Below are 16,160 nucleotides of genomic sequence, written 5' to 3'. Positions count from 1 at the left end.
ATATATATATATATATATATATATATCAAGAAACATATAGGCTTATAAAGGTTAATTCAAAATTCTATTCTTTAAAGGCCATGGGATGCAAATCTTAAAGCTTAAGAATATGATACAGCTTATACTCACATTCTGAATAGTGACCTTGAGCCTACGAGATATGATGCATTAGAAAGAGAAACTAATAAAAAATATAGCTAGATTTTTGTTTGGGCTGACAGTTCACAAATAATGACAGGGAGATTTATTACTAATTATGAAAACCCAGGCTATATTTTAGGTTTGTTCCTAACTAGCTCTTGTACCTTAAATTATCCCATTTATATTAATCTACATTTTATCATGTGACTTTTTACCTTTCTTTCATTTTGTATGTTTGAACCCCTCCATATCTCATTGACATCTCACCTGTACCTTGATTATCTCTTCCTACTTCCTTTTTCTGCCCAGAAGTCCCACCTATCCCTCTTGCCTAGGTATTGATGTTAGCTTTTCATTACACCAATCAGAGCAATTTATTTTCACACAGCATACAAATATCTCACAACAAGGATGGTTTGATAGAATTGTTGGGTGTTCCCTATGTAATTATTTAAAGAAGATGATTGTATTAAAAGCAACCCACCTCTCTGTTTTGAGGCCAGCAACACAAAGACAGAACCTTGTCACCCTGTGACTGTACAATCGTGCCTTTCCTTATAGATAGACAAAATTCCATGAGGAGATTAGAAAACTCAGAGCAATCTTTTCCAGTCTCATTTTTGTGTGTGCTAAATGGTCCCTCAGCCTCTCCCTCTCTCCTGCTTCCCCTATCTGTGCTGTAATTTCAGTTATCTCAGTAATAGTTGTCAAGATGGGGGAGAATTACTCTTTAAAAGACTTAGACTTGTGTTTTTTTTCTTCTTAACCTTTCTTTTCATATCTTCAATCTCCATAACTAATAAATTTTAAACTGTGAAAATGGCTTTGATCAATTATGTATTTAGGTTTTTCATAAACATGCTGATTTTATTACTTATAGAAACAATTAAAAACACATTTGTGTAGGATTTCTCCTGTAGTATCCCCGGGTGAAGACTTTATATTCTCAGAGATTGTCCTATTTACTGACTTTATGTGCATCTTGAAGATAGTTTTATTTTTGTAAAATAAAGACATAACTATTATTTTGTTGTTGTTGTTGGTTTTTTTTTTTTTTTGGTTGTTAAAAATACTTCTCATCACCCTTATATCCACATTGACAACTAGAGCTAGACTTTGAGGAAAAATCTCTTTTTTCTAAGTAAATCAGTAAATTATATAGCTACCCCCACACATCCCAGGTGGCATTCTATATTCTGGGGTGCCTGTAGGTAGCAGCCAAAATGTTGCAAATTATGCCTGCAAAATAATACCGACAGCATAATTAAAATGAAAGGACAAATTGAAAATAGGTTCATTGCCATGTTCAAAGTACTGTATATTTGGAGTTAGGTCACGGATTTATTTTAAATTTAAAACAAAAAAAGAAAAGAACATAAATCAAAAGTGAACAGACGTGGTGTGCATTTGGAAATGGAAATTAGGAATTAGATAACCCCACAACACAAAGGGTAAAGACCATACCCTGTTACTTCCGGATAAAGGCAGCATGCAGTTCTATAAATGATTCAGCTGGTACCGCCAGTGCTCAGAGACACATGGCAAAGGCTTGACATTTTCAATTGTGTTTTGCCTTACGTCATTTCTGTTCCATTTTCCAGAGCAGTGAATTCAAAATCCCGAACACACACAGGCTACACACTGAGATTACCCAGTATAACCTCGCAAAACCAAGAGCATCAGGAAGAAAACATATCCTCCGATTTTGATTTTCTATGTGCTTTTAAGGATTCAGTATTTCCCATAGTTTAATCCAGATGGAAACATGCCATTTTCTCTCTCACACACCACAAAGGGCACATGCTCTGAGTGGAGAGAGAGGTGACCCGAGCCTCAGATCACCGCTGCCCATGTAAAGCTATATTCAGTTAGTCAGGTGGGGTCAACAGGGAAGACTGACTACAAACGGCTCAATTCTGAGATGCATCATGATATTATTTTTTGGAACCTCAGTGATAGGTGGTGGGAAAATAGACTTCTTAGATGGAATGTTAGATGAAAATAATTGAAGAAAACAAAGCTGAGAAATTCCAGAAAGAAAAAAACCCGCTGAAAGTATGGCCACTCCAGAGGGGGTGGGAGGGCAAATACCTAATGAGCGCCCTAATCTTAGTCCTTTGGTGTGAAATCATTTAAAGCTTCGGCAACAGAGTGAGATTTTGAACCACAAAGAAAGAATTAATTCTATGTTTTCAAGGACACCTCCTTTGCAATTTGCTAAATTTAAACTTCAGATTCTATGGTCAAATTACATACCTGATTTGCTAATTGCTGATGTTATTCTCTGAAACACAACCCAGAAATCACTCTGTTGTGTCAGCTAGATTGAAAGCAGCCTCTTAGTCAAAATAGATCTCACTTATGGTTTTCTTATTTTTGGAACATTTGTAATTACCAGGAAGGGAACAAACAGGAACACTTGCGAAGTCTGAATGGGAGGGAGAGAGCTCCGGGGTAAGTGTTGACAAGCATCGCACATCTTATCCACCCCAGCCCTGCCTTCCCCAAAGGGTTGAGAGGTTCCAGAACAAATGCTGTCATTTGTATCTCCTCGCCTTATCTTGGTAGATCATCCTTGTTCTTAATGCAGTCATGTCTGTTCGGCTGATTTGGATGGAAAAGCAGGAGTAGGGCATTGCCAAGGGATGCAGGGAAAATGAAATCAAAGGTAGAGTGGAGATTCAATCTGGAGGAGTGATTTACTTCCTGTGCAAGACTAGAATTGACACACTAGAGGGCAGGAGGTAGCATTCTCAACAACAACAACAACAACAAAAAAAAAACAGTTGTCATCCTTCTGTGTTGCCTGAAAAGAGTGGGTCACCCATTGTGTCCATGAATACATTGGAAGTATCACCACTGGTCGAAAGAAAACACCCAGTTCCAAGCAAGGCAGGCTGCTTTGTCGGTCTTGGTTTTGCACATGTTAGGAATGAACCCAAGGGATTTTAATAAATGTAGAGGTGACCGGATGTCATATGTGGGATCTATCATGCTTAAGCGAGTACCCATTGCACCACTAATCCAAGTCATGAACAATAAAACTGAGGCAAACTGACATTTAACTTTGGCTTGTAACTTCTGTCCTCTCCTTTCCCCGTATGTGCCTCTTAGTGACATATATCCTATTTAGAATGAAAGAAAGGAAGAAAAAAGAGATGAATTTTTTGATAAAGGCCATGAATATGAAGGCTTATAAACCGTAGGCATCTGGTTTTCACATTCTGAAGACTGAGAAATACAGGGTCAAGTATGTTGGCATTCTGTGTCTGGTGAGAGTTTGTTCATTTGTTCATCTTCCCTCTGTCCCTTGACAGTAGAAGGAGCCAGGTAATTCTCTATGATTTCATTTATGTAATATTTATCCTGTTCATATGCTCTATTCTCATGTCCTAAAACTGTCCCAAAGGTTCCCACCTCCTGATACATTACCCCGGAATTTAGGATTTTACCATTTGAGAATGACATGGACTCTTGGCCAATAACATAAGATTACATGAATTCATAAGATGGTAAAGTGTAAGGAAGAATTCTTTACTGTTTCATAAAGGAAAACTGCTTATTTCATATTTTATAAAGGATTTCATTTTTTCCATAAATGTTTGCAAACATTCACTTGTGTATACTACGAATCGGAAATTGTCATTATTGGTAAGATTTATTTTAATGGAAAAACTTTCAAATAAATATGAAGCTACTTAAAAAACAAACAAACAAAAAGAATGATTCTAAATTTCATGACAGGAGGTTAGTCAGGATGTAGCATGGCTCTGTACCACCTTCTAGTGCCAATGTTTGATTTCTGAGTCTATCACAGTTAAGATTCGATTGGAGGAATGGGCAGGGGCCAAGTTCAAGCTGGAGTTAGATGGGAAAGTTTGCCGGGCAGATGCTCAGTAGACGAAAAGCCCAGAAGGAGAGTGGGAGTATGAAGTTTGAAGAGTTCAGTGGGGACTCTGAGTTGGCAGAGGCAGGACTGGGGGATAGCAGGTGGGGAACAGGTGAGGAGGGCTCTGAATGAGCCCAGCAAATAGCTCTGGGCTCATGCAATGATGCTTTATCAGCTGGCAGGGGGTGGTGCGAGGATGAGTCTGGCTCCTGGAAAGGCCAGACCCTTCTCGCTAAGCTGCAAACACATTAACGTCACATGCTGCGCGAAGAATTTCATCCACTTTGGGAACTGTGGGATTGCATTCCACCCTGGCAGACCTTCCTAGCTTTGAGACTGAGTGATTTGTTAGAAATTGTCATCTCCCAGAGACAACCTGACAACAAACAGGGCTAATCATTTCACTCTGAACCGCGCTAGATGCTGGAGAGTAATTAGACACAGGCTGTAGGAGACTTCATATTATGAAGTGCCCGAGAATTTGCTTTGAAGGGAGAAACAATTAGGGACGGGGATTTACAGAAGGCTGTAAGAGGCAGGGGGTCTCTTATGTTTTATTTCCGAAAGCCAAAAAATTCCCATAAAATCCCTACTTAACTCACGTTCTTAAGCTAGAGATCAAGCCTTTGAAGAAGAGGCATACCTTCAAATCAACCCACATGACATTTCTGGGATCAAAGAAAAGATAATGCGCTCTGGACCCTACTACTTGCACTGCTTGACCCCGGCAAACCCCAGCTGACTGGGATAAGAGAAGGTAGGTTGGAAACAATTGTCTGCAATCCTTCCTCCTCCCCAGACAGAATGCCTTTTGGGGTAAGAGAATAGATTCTGTTCTCCAGTGCGGCAAGGGACTTTCTCTACCTGATTTTTTTTCCCTTTCTTTCAGTACTGGGGACTGACTGGGGCTCTTTGGAATGCTAGACCAGTGCTGTGCCACTGAGCAAGGTATATCCCCGGGCCTCTTTTTCACTTTTTAAAATTTGAGATGTCTCCATAAATTGCCCCAAATGGCCTGGAACTTATTCTGCAAATCCAGGCCGAGTTTGAACAGGTTGATCCTCTTGCCACGGTCTCCTGCGTAGCCAGAATGATGATAGGCCCGAGCCACTTTGCCCTGTATCCATACTAGAATTAACACCTTACATTGACATTGAAGGGCATTATTTGGAAAAATATTTAAGTCATCTTTTTCATCTGACACATATCTAGAGAGAGGCTTTTACATGTAATAATGGAGTACCTTCTGTTAGGCAGTTATCTTACTTCCTCCACATTATTCAAATTGTACTTCTTTATCACTTAAGAAAATTGTGGTGTGTGTATGTGTGTGTGTGTGTGTGTGTGTATTTCTATGTGTTTGGTATGCATGTGTGTGGTGTGTATGGCCATCTTCTCCCATCCTGTCTTTAAGTGGAGAATCTCTATAATTTTTTCTGTCTTGGAAGACAGATACATGTTCTGTTTGGTCTTACTAGGTCACTTAATGTTTTTATTTTATTTTATTTTAGTTTCTAAACTTCTGTTTCACATAAACGTTAAAATACCATATATTTATACCATATTACATACATTTTCTCCAGAAAATTAGCATATTCTTATTGTTCCTAAGCCCCCTCCCCTAATTTCTATGGTTTCTTTCCTGGAAGCTAATGTGTTCAGAGGATGATGACTACCTGCCTTGCTGGGTGCTCCCTTCTCTCCCCTGTGCTCTGGAGCTCTTGTTTCATAGTCTTTCTTTTTGGTCCCAATGCACGAAGCAGACAATGTGTTTTCCAGGCATCACTAAAATTCCTAAGGTCTGAAGCCTTTTATAGGAGAAATTAGAATGCAGGGATAAAGATGATTTGAAAATAAGCTTAATGAAATTGTCACCTATTTTCTGTGCAAAGGGATATCTACCAACATGTCCATGACAAGACATAGGGTTTGTCCAGACTGACTTTCTTCAGGGTATAGCTCCTTTTTCATTCTCTTTCCCAAATTGCAGCCTTCTCTGCTGCGGTCACACTAAGCCTTCAGCATCCTGGGTAGGACCTAAGCATTGTGAGCATATTTGACTTCTGATTTTTGTCTTGGTTTTCAGTTGTTTCTAGGTCATCCTTCTGCATATCAAAATCGTTCCTTTTGTCTCTTTTGTGTTTTGTTGATTTACCATAATGTATGTAATAGGTTCTCCATTGCTGACTATGGAAAACATTTTCTATTACAATCAGTAACTGAGTTACTACCCAGTGAACTTTGTTTACTTCTCTAAAGGCGGTGGGACTTGGGAGAATAGAGCCTAAAAATGAGACATGCTAAAGTCTCATGCAATGGCCAACTTTATTCAGAGTATCAGACAGTTTATACTCTAAGGATTAAGAAAGGTGACATGACGCCTTTAATTCCAGCACTCGGGAGGCAGAGGCAGGTGGATCTCTGTGAGTTCGAGGCCAGCCTGGTCTACAAGAGCTAGTTCCAGGACAGGAACCAAAATCTATGGAGAAACCCTGTCTTGAAAATTAAAAAAAAAAAAAAGAAAGGTGACATGAGTAAAGTTACCATGTGTGTAAGCTGTATATAATCATAAGGACAAGCTGCACATGGCAAAAACATGTTTTTTCTATAGAGGCACATAAACAAACAATAGCTTATTGTAATGAATAATCCAAAATAAACTCATGCCTATCTGATACATCTGGGGGTCTGAAAGTACCTTCCATGTACAACTGCAGGGTTTAAAGAAACTGAGAGTCCTGTTTTCTTGGAGTTTTCTCATAAGTAGCTAGAATTCTCTGCACAGGACTCCATTCTTGAGCTGTGTTTTGACAACTTTTGTCTTCATTTACAAAGATTTGCAGAAGATGAAAGGCAAGGTCCAATTATAGTGCTCTGGACTCTTGGTAAGTATTACCTAATTTTTCACAGAACAATTTTACACACACACACACACACACATCTAGTAACAACACCACATTGCACTTGTGTTCCTCACAGATCGATCCACCAATAAGAAATGTTCATAAAATTTGGGATTAAAATGTAATTCATATTGTGATGCCAGACAAGTTTTAAATATATTGTTTCATGATGAAAAATGACAGAGAAATCCAGATAGATTGGGAGCTGAAGAGATGGTCCAGTGGTAAAGAGAGCACATGACTCTTGCAGTGAACCTGGGTTCTTAGCACCCACATCAGACAGCTCGATATGGCCTGAAATTCAGTTGCAGTGAATCTAATGTCCTCTTCTGGCCTCCATGGGCACCTGGACAAGTGCATGTACATATTTACATGTGCATACATGCTCATGAGCACACACACACACATACACACACAGGCCAGCAGTCATGCACATGCTTAAAAATATTCTTAAAAAAATATTTACAATTAGACACTATTTTCTATCAAAGGGGAATGGAAGCTAAAAAAAAAAAAAAAAGTTAGGTCATCTTTCCTATCTACAACAACAACAACAACAAAAATGACAGAAATTTCAGGGCACATTATAAACCGTGATTCTTTTGCACCTCTTCTTTTAAACAGCAGGAACAACTACATAAGGAAATCCCTCCACTTCCAGCTGTGATGTCAGTAATCTCAGCTACCCTTTACGTTCAGGTGATTGGCTTCCTTGCCCATTTCCCTTGACAAACGACTTTAAATGTTCATCATTGTCCTTGAGGCCCATACCCAAACCTCAAGTCCAGAAATTAGAGTGGTAAATCTCTTTTTCACTTTGGGAGAGAGGGAGGAAAATTGAGCGGCTTTCATCTGATTACCTTCAAGGCTGGCATTTCTACTTTATATTTAAATTTCCCTATTTGCCCCCACATAGTTATTTCTTCCCTTTTAGTGTCTGGGGAATGAACTGTTTTCCTTCCTTCTCAAGGGCGAAAGCGTCCATAGCACCTGCGTTCTCAAGACCTCATTATTTTTCTTATGAAATCCCTAGGATTCCTCCTAACTTATCCAAAGTCTTTATTGAATGTCCACCTTGCCCTATTTTGTTAATAACTTTCCAGGACAACCAATCACTCAGTTGTCTTTTTCAAATTTTAATATTAAGAAAACTCATTGGGCTGCAGAGATGCCTCAGTGGTTAAGAGCAAGTACTGCCTTGGCAGAGGACCTAAGTTTGGTTCCCATCACAAAGGATCCAATGCTTTGGGTCCCTGCTGTCACTTGTACTCATATCTTCATACCCACACACAAACACACAACTAAAAGTGCAATATATTTTAAAAAGAAGAGAAAGCTTATTCCTTGTCAAACCCTATGACCTTGATGTTCTTTATCCCACTGTGAATGTGACTTTGGATTATGGTCTTACCTTGTTTTTATATTTCAAATGACAAATCACAGATCATGATTTATATTTATATTTATAGTAAAAAATATGTTATTTTCTACATGCATGTATTGCAAAGGAATTTTGCAAAACCTTCCGCTTAGCTCTGCTTGGTTTCAATAAATTTGTCTTTATTCTTTCCTCCTAAAAGAGTAGCCTCTACTTTTCACTGACATCTACAGTTATTTTTTAGTTATACCTTTGATGAGAGAGAGGACTTAAAAAAATGTTGACATTAAATTATTTATTTTTTCCTGATTATTAATCAAACTAAGATAATTTTCTGTTTGGCCTGCATTCTTTTCTGGTTTGTGGTGTGTGTGTGTGTGTGTGTGTGTGTGTGTGTGTGTGTGTGTATGATTGCATGCCCGAGTTATAGTCAACACATGAAAATCAGTGGACCACTTGTAGAGTTAGTGTTTTCCTTCCCCTATGTGGGTCCCTGGACTTGAACTCAGAGAGTCATTTGACAGAAACCACCTTAACCCTCTGAGTCATGTCATTGGCCTTATTCTATCATGTGAACATAATCGCCTGTTTCTATGAACATAGACTCAATCACTTTTTTGATGTTCTAAAATTATGTTTGGCATGTTGAAATGTGGAGTTTGGTGATTTTTTTCTTCCCATCTATTCTTGAAACTGTGTATTTTTCTTAGAAATATTTCTGTTTTTTTTTTCAGTATTGAGTTTTCTTTTCCCATGTCTGATGTTTGTCTGTCATATTTATTCTTGGGTACCATAGAATAAACCTTCTTAAGCACAGCATACTGATCTTTTCTATTGTTCAACTCTTTACTATGGAGCCTGTCTGACCTGCTGTTTTCAGGAAGGATTTCTAGGCTCCTGCTTCTCATGCAATAGTGAGTTCCTTAATTATGGTAGGGAATTATGATTAAAATTAAAATTTGTTTTTCTAGACTAGTAGTTCCCAACCTGTGGGCTAAGACCCCTTTAGGGATCACACGACCCTTTCACAGGGATCAGATCTTAGATATCCTGCGTATCAGCTATTTACAATGATTAATAACAATAGCAAAATTTCAGTTATGAAGCAGCAATGAAAATAATTTTATGTTTGGGGGTCAGCACCACATGAGGAACTGTATTAATGGGTTACATCATTAGGAAGGTTGAAAACCTCTGCTCTAGACAATCATCTCTCTAAAACAGGAAGAGAAAGCAGCTTCATGTTAGAAAAACCTGCTGCACTTTCCAAGACAAAGAAGCCTCATCTGCTTCTCCAGTCCCACAGATGTGACACCTCAGAGAGGTCCTCAAGATAAACAACAAATAGTCTTCAAGCAAGAGGACATAGAATGAAGTTTGTTACACATAATTTATCCTAAATACCCTTGGTACTTGTGGCAACTAGCTAGGTTAGTTAACTGCCTTTAGACAAGCGAAACATTGTTTTGTGTGCTTCAGAAGGTGGAGAAGTGACCTAAGCCCTTTGAAGTTGCTCAGTCAATGGTGAGGGAGACGCAGACACTGGGCATTGGGTTATCTCCCCTATTAAACTGGGGTTTTTGCTTTATTCATGTTTTAGTGTGTCCTGACTTTTTAGCTTGCTTTAGATTTTATAGGACCCCACAGTTGAGAGACTGTAAATTTCTCAGAATTTTGGATTTTTACAGAAACTGAGCTTTAAAGCATTTGGATTTTTACAGACTGAGATTTTAAAAATTGGTATTAATGTGTAATCTAGTGGAAGGACAAGAAAGAAAAGTTTATGACTGAACAGTGATGTGTTTGTATCAAGCTGACAAGGGGTAAATTGTCCTAGCTAGTTTTACGTAAACTTGATACAAACTAGAAAAGAGGGAATCTCAATTGAGAAAATACCGTCACAAAATATAGCTAGTAGGGTTTTTTTTTTTCCTAATTAGTGATTGATAGAGGTGGGATTTAATTAGTTAATGATAGAGGTGCCATTGTGGGCAGGGCCAGCTCTGTGATGGTGGTCCTGGGTTTTATAAGAAAATAGGCTGAGCAAGCCATGGGGAGCAAGTCAGTAAACAGCACCCCGCCATGGCCTGTGCATCAACTCCTGCCTCCAGATCCCTACCTCTTTTGATTTCTCGTCCTGAGTTGCTCTGATAGTGAACAGTGACATCAAAGTGTAAGCTTATATAAACCCTTTCCTCCCCAAGATGCTTTAGTCACGGTGTGTCTTTCCAGCGATAGTAACCCTAAGACAGGCATGCTTGGTGGAGAACCATTACCAATGTGTAGAGTCTTGTCATCTGAGACTTGTCATCCAAGTTTGAGGATCCCAGTGTTTTTAGGATTTTGAAGGGTTAGGGACCCTAATACCTATCCCAATATGACCACAGTGGAGAAAGCAAAAGCGTGTATGGCTCTTTCAATTTCTTTGTATTTTTAATCTCTCTCTCTGTTGTTGGAGGCATGCTCGTTTGTTTCCTGGCTGCTCAGACCAGAAGTAAACACACAAAATCTTATTAATTGCAATACTGTTTGACCAATATCTTAAGCGTATTTCTGGTTAACCCTTATATCTCCAATTTACTCATTTCTATTAATCTGTGTATCGCCACATGCCTGTGGCTTACTGGCAAGGTTCTGGTAGGCTCTGATGGAGGCATCTTTTTCCTGCAGGTGGCTACATGGCTTAGCTCTGACTCCACCTACTCTCTCTATATATCTCTTTCAGCCTGGCTATATTTTGTTTAGCCACTGGCTGAAAGCAGCTTCTTTATTCATTAACTAATAAAAGCAAGATATATACAGAAGGACTTCCCACCCCCTCCCCCTTCCCTCTCCCCCTCCCTCTGTGTGTGTGTGTGTGTGTGTGTGTGTGTGTGTGTGAAGGTGTATGTATGCTACCACACAAGCTCAGAGTTCACATAACAGCCTCATCTGTCAGCCTTTGTTTGAGACAGGATGTCTGTTGCATATTGCTGCATGAGTAATCTAGCTGTCCTGTGTCTGGAGAGTTACCTGACTCCACCTCCTGTCTTGCTGTAGTAGGATTACCGTTACAGGTGTGTACTATAACATCCTGATTTACATAGACAACAAGGATTTGAACTCAGGCCCTACTGTTCCAAGAGAGAGCTTTACCCACTGGATTTTAGCCCCACCCCAAACCCACAGTTTTAATACAGGCTTAATAAAACCTTGACAGTTCTTGCTAGCTATACCTCACCCCTCTTTCTCCTGAATCCATGTGTCTGTGGAGTCCTTGCTGTCTTCCTTACATTATCTCCACCCAGCTCTCACCTACTATGAACATTAAGTCCCTACTGCTTAAGATTCAGGAGTGTTGCTGCTTTGTCCACCATGGATTTGTGATCCCTCAGACTTCTCCAGTACCCTGTTCTTGAAATTGTCCATCCTTCCTTTGCACTGGGAAGTGCTCCTGTTATATCTTAGAATGTGTTACTCTGGATTTGATTTTGTAAAAGAAAAAGAAATGGCTTATTCATTGTCATCTCTCAAAACTTTTTGCTGAATTGAACAGGTTCTGGTTTCTGAGATGTCTGATTTTCTGTGGGGCTTAGAAATCTTGCATGGCACTTCGTTTCAAATTCAGACTTTTTTTTTTCTTTCCTTCTAACACGAATCTAGGAGATTTGTACCTAGACGTTCAGAAATTGAAGTATAAACTGACCTTTCTTCTTGTCCCCTATTTATCTTCCTTGGTTGGTTCCTCCCTTATTTTTCTCTGTTTAGATATTAGATTAGGTCTGGAAGTTCTTATTGATGTGAGACCAAATGGTTTGCAAGTACATCTTGCAGGTATCTGTATAAAATTTGGTTAAGTTTTCAATTCAGTTAATCTTACAAGAGCCTCTTATTGGAACCTATGATGTGATAAGCTTTGTGCTACATTTATGTGCAAAGTCAATTTCTCTGTTAAGCAACAGATTTCTACCTGGGTAATAACTAGGTATATTGTAGATGGATCTATTTAATTCAAAGGTTTTATGCAAGTACTTTTAAATTTGCTTGTGTATTATTGCCAAGTCATTTCCTAAAAATAAATCCATGTATCACCTATGTAACTATTAAGAAGCATGTAATGGTTAAACCAGCTCTGTATGTATTAATAAGTAATCTTTGAAATCGCTAAAGCTTCAAACATAAAAATCAATAATTACTTACATAAAGTCAAATAAGTGACTGTACTTGGCAATATGAAGGAGAGGCGTGCATTAAACCATTTAGGAAGAGAGTTTTAAAATGTCTGCCACAGGCTGAAGAGATGGCATTAGCTCTGCTTGCAGAAGTCTAGACTCTCATTCTGAGCACTTAGATGGTGACAAACAGAATGTTGTTTGTAACTCAGGTTCCACAGAATCCCCACGCCCCGTCTCTAAAAGCACTGGTCACACATGTAGTACACAGACGTACATATAGGCAAAACACCCATACTCATAAAAATAAATAAATAAAATTGGGAAGCAATGTGAACATTTTAAGAAAATGTTAACCACATTTAAAATGTGGTAAGTCACCATGAGCCAAAGAACTAGAGAAGCAGATCACATACACAGCAGAGGCAGGCAGAGCAGAAATGAGCCGCGTACCTTTTATCCTGTAGGTATGAAACTGACCTGCCTGTTTCCCCAGAAGGATGGGAAAAGGGAAATGGCGGCTGGTTGGTAAAGAAGGTTGGGAAATGTAGTCCAGCTGAATGAAAGAAGAAAAACCCTCCCCACTCCCAGTGACTACACCATAGTTTCTACCATCTGCCTCTGCCAAATAAGATGCACATCTGGACAAAGATGGCGTGCGTAGTTCAGGCCCGGCTTCTGTTTTTCTCAACTGCCTTTAAGTCTCATTTCCATTTGTTTTAATAAGACATTCCTAATCAGGCCAGCTTGGGAAAATTGACCAGACTAATGCATACAAATTCATAGTGGAAATGGATACTTACTCAGTAGGTGGCTTTCCTCAAATTCTCTGAGCACCAATGATCAGTATATGAGAATGTATTTTCGCGTACTAGCCTCTGTAATGAGCCACCAGCTAACAAGGAGGGAGTACACCAGTGGATTAGATTTTTTTTCCTGTTTAGTTTAATGAAAAAAGGGAAAGAGGTTATTTTATTGAAGTTGTAACCATTAGCCAAATGCAAAGCCTTTATAGGATAAATAGCAGAAGACAGGAGGAGATGGTGGCAAATCATTGTTTTCTTACCCCGTTCTTCTTGGCCTAATTTTTAATATAGCAAATAAATTCATGGTGAAGTTTGGATTTACTTTCTCTTGAAAAAAAATCATGAGTAATGACCCTGCATTTGAAGAATTAGAATGAAGATCGATTAAATGTGTATACTTTTCCTCCTGGCACAGAATAAAGGATTTTCCCCCATTTTCTAGTTGCATAACATGGTTGTGTGAATGGATCAAGGATGTGAAATTTAAGATATGGCATCTGAAATCTTAGTTGGCTTTTTACAACTATTATGCAATTGGGACACGACCTACATTTCTTCAGCCTCAATCTCTAGATCCATTAAATTGGTATAGCTGTGCTTATGTGGGCCATATTTACATAACAAAACTGAAAAAATTACACACCTCAGATTGCAGCACCTGCCTCCTAGTAAGTGCCTTGGAAATCCTGGTTCTTTCGCATGAGAGATTGAGAAAGAAGGAGCTTTTGGGGAAATGATCAGTATGGAACAATAGATCCAGAATTTGAAACCTCTGAAACTGTTTCTTCAAAGATTCTTTAAGCTCCACCACAGTCCTCACACTTTGGTGTTCCCAAAGCATCTAACTCAAAAATCTGTCTTTCAGTTATCTGTTGAGAATTCATTCAGAATCCTTATGGGATACACAGAACTGAGGATGATCAAGTCCTTTCCCTAAAATGTTGTAGTATTTACATGCGACCTACCCATAGTTTCTTATGTACTTCATCTGTAGATGAATATTAATGAATAATCAATATAATTGCTGTGTAAGTAATGTTTCTTTATTGTTTAGGGAGTAGTGATTGGAAATATACATTTGAATATAGATGCATTCCCCCCCGCCCAAATATCTGTAATCTGTAGAGCTTGTAGCTATGGAGGACCAGTTACGCTCTTCTGGAACTATCATTCCACTTATACAACAGCCTTGGGAATTCTGTCCTTTTCATTAGATTGAGATGTTGTCAGTGGACAGATGATGTTCTGTTCCTTGTTTAACGTAAGTGCGAGCCTGTATGTGTGGTTCTGGGCTCTGCTCTAGGTACCAAAGGGACTGAGAAGGAAAAGACAGATCTTCACTTTTACAGCTGATTCTTCACAGTCCCTAAAGCTTTCTTCTGCTTTCCTGGTGACTTTAGAACCAGTTCAGGAAAGCCATGGTACCTCGAGAGAACCTGCTTGAAGGAACTTCATGTTTCACTTAAAACAAGAGAGGGAATGGGATAAAATGGAATGTCGGAATCCCACTCTTCCCTTTTGTCCACATTTGGTGGAACACAGGAAAGCAGAAACACTGTGAAGAGGAGGTTCCCAGCTCTATGAGACTAGATATGGAAATATTTTGGAAAAAAGAAAAGCCGTAGGCATTCAGACATGTGATAAGGCTCTGCACAGGGGCAGGCAGTAGTCAAGGCATATTTATATTTTTTGAAGTTAATTTAAAAAAAATAAAACTGCTGCTCTGCACATTAATTTGTACTTACTGTCTTTTTTTCCCCTGCACCACATGCACCAGATTTGGTAATTAACTTCTTTAAGCCGAGTTCAGCAATTTATTGGGCTTAGTTTGCAGTCCAGAAAACGATCACATACACACCCTGACAAGACTATCCTAATGAGTCTGAACCCAGGAGCCATATCCCTGGTTGAGCTAATTCTGCATCTTAAGGTTCTCCGCCAGTCACTGAGAATTATCTCCAATGGACCCTGACTCTGGCCACCTACACAACAGCCCCTCTCCATATACTACTTCCAGATTGTGGGTAGTGGGGCATCAGTAAAATTACTTCAGAAAAAAATATGTATTTTAATTGCATTTCAGGCTTAAAAAAATATGGCTCTGCAATATTTACCACTCTGTACAAATGGGGAAGGCACAGCACATAATATTGCAGCAATTACAAAGGTCAAAAGATGCTCTCTCCTCAGGCTGTTTTATGGCACAGGGAAGCAGTTCTTCTGAACACATAATGAACACGACCGTCTTCCATTTGGATGGGGAAGAAACCTCTCGCTCCCAGCAAAGGTGTTCTAATGAGATACTGTATTAGTGTAATACTGCTTTCAAAGCAATCACCAGCATGCTGATCGTTCCCTGGGAAGGCCCCTTCCACCAGCCTTATTTGTAACAAGATGAAGGGATGTTTGACAGGGAGGATTTGTTGTCAGTGGGGAAGAGACAACTGGAATATGTATACCACTGAGCCTGATGAACTGTTATCCCTGCCTCGGACTTTTAACAACTGTAATGGACAGGGAGGAAGAGAATATCCTCGAAGTTAGAAGGATGAAGTGAGATACCTTGGCAGGTTCTAAGTACATGGACACAAAAGTGTGTGTCTTACCTAGGGTTTCTATTGCTGCAATGAAACACCATGACCAAAAAGCAAGTTGGGAAGGAAAAGGTTTATTTGGCTTATACTTCCACACTACTGTTCTTCATTGAAGGAAGTTAGGATAGACAGTCAAGCAGGGAAGGACCCTGGAGGCAGTAGCTGATGTGGAAGGCTTGGAGGGGAGCCGCTTTCTGTCTTGCATCCCCGGGCTTGCTCAGTCTGCTTTGTTATAGAACTCAGAAGCACCAGCCCAGGGAGGGCTCAGCACCACCCACTATGGGCTGGGTCCTCCACT

Source organism: Alexandromys fortis, unplaced genomic scaffold (assembly GCF_014885135.2).
Source record: "Alexandromys fortis isolate MF-2015 unplaced genomic scaffold, M_Fortis_MF-2015_v1.1 scaffold_30, whole genome shotgun sequence".
NCBI classification, from domain to species: Eukaryota; Metazoa; Chordata; class Mammalia; order Rodentia; family Cricetidae; genus Alexandromys; species Alexandromys fortis.
The sequence above is the reverse complement of the archived record's forward strand: the minus strand, read 5'-3'. Positions refer to the sequence as shown.